General features: G+C 41.9%; 1 pseudogene; it reads right to left on the bottom strand.

The window, feature by feature from the left end:
- Positions 1-254: 254 nt before the first annotated feature.
- On the bottom strand, positions 255-372 carry LOC112479402 (annotated as a pseudogene).
- Positions 373-1,546: the final 1,174 nt, after the last annotated feature.

The raw sequence follows: 1,546 nt of genomic DNA, 5'->3' as shown, positions 1-1,546 counted from the left end.
TAATTGATTTTAAAGCCATGAAACAACTGGTGTTAGTTGAAGAGTCCTTGAGGTGGGGGAAGGGCAGTCAGGAAGAAACTCATTCTAGCAGGAAATGGCCAGGCAGGGTTATGTTGCCACAGAGGTGGTGGGTGAAGCTGCAGGGGAAGCAGTTAGACCAGCACCCCTAGTTTCCAGGACCACCTCCACTGGAACATTTTGATCTGTGTCTTCTAATTTTTTATTTTATTTTATTTTATTTTATTATTTTTTAACACCTACAGCACTTGGTATTCCTAGGTGGTCTCCCATCCAAGTCCTAACCAAGCCTGACCCTGCTTAACTTCCGAGATCAGACGAGATCGGCACATTCAGGATGGCATGGCCGTAGACTGTGTCTTCTAATTTAACCATCTCCCAGCTCAGGGTCTAGACAGCAGTCAGTTCCAATGACAGAATGCTCTGCTAAAGAGACTTTTTCTTTCTGTGAGGTCTGAGCTTTGCTGGCTAGGCCAGTGGCTGCCTCTGATCTCTCTCATTAGTTCCAGCTGGTTTCACAGGAAGAGTTTTGGGTTTTGTTCTAAAGAGCAGGGCATCCATGAGCAGAGAAGGACATGATCAAATTCCACTGGACAAGATGCTTCTGGCTGTGGGTGCACAGTGGCCTCAATGGGAGAGTGGAAGCCAGGGACCCAGGAGGAGGAAGTCATTGTAGTCGTCTGAGAAAGAAGACTTATTCTGAACTGGGAACTTGGCAGAGGGGGGTGGGGAGGAGAAGGCATGGAGGAGTAGAAAATGAATGGGGTAGGGAGGGGAGAGGTTGAGTGGGGAAGGGGCAGCCCAGAGGAATTGGAAGGTAGCCCCTGCAAGACTGGCTGAGGAAGTGTCTATCCAAAGAGATAGAAAAGAAAGAATTAAGAACAAATTTTAGATTTTCGACTTGAACTAGGAAGACAGGTGCTTTTTACTGAGATAGAGAAGATGGGGAGGACACAAAATTTGAGAGAGAAACTCAAGAGTCTGCTTTGAAATCTAGTAAGTCTAATAAGCCTCATTAGAAAGCTCCAGTATATTTCCCCATGGCAAAACTCCTTCAAAACAAAATTTTTTAAAGCAATATGTTAGTTATTGTATAGTGCATCCTGATTGTCTTTACAGTTTTCTTATTAATAGTTAAGTTGCTTCCAATTTTTGGTTATTATACATAACACAGCAGTGAATATTTTGTATATAAATCTTTGTCAGTATTTCTGATTATTTTCTTCCTATAAATTTCCAGAAGTAGAATTACTAAGTCAAAGGCTATAAACATTTTATATTTTCTTAATTTCTATTGCCAAAGGATATTCCAGAAAAAAAATGACACCATCTGTATTATCCAGAGGAGCAACTGAGAGTGCTGATCCCACTGCATCCTCGCCACCTTGACTAGTACAAGTTCTCTGAATCCTTGCTAATTAGATATGGAAAATAATATGTTAGTCCAGATGCTGTGCCCATGGAGGTTCTGATTGATGGGGAATAGAAGAGGAGAATTTTTTCTAAGAGTTTGTATGTGGCTTCACTG

Source organism: Pteropus alecto, unplaced genomic scaffold (assembly GCF_000325575.1).
Source record: "Pteropus alecto unplaced genomic scaffold, ASM32557v1 scaffold124, whole genome shotgun sequence".
Lineage (NCBI taxonomy): Eukaryota > Metazoa > Chordata > Mammalia > Chiroptera > Pteropodidae > Pteropus > Pteropus alecto.
This window is presented reverse-complemented; position numbering and strand designations above follow the sequence as displayed.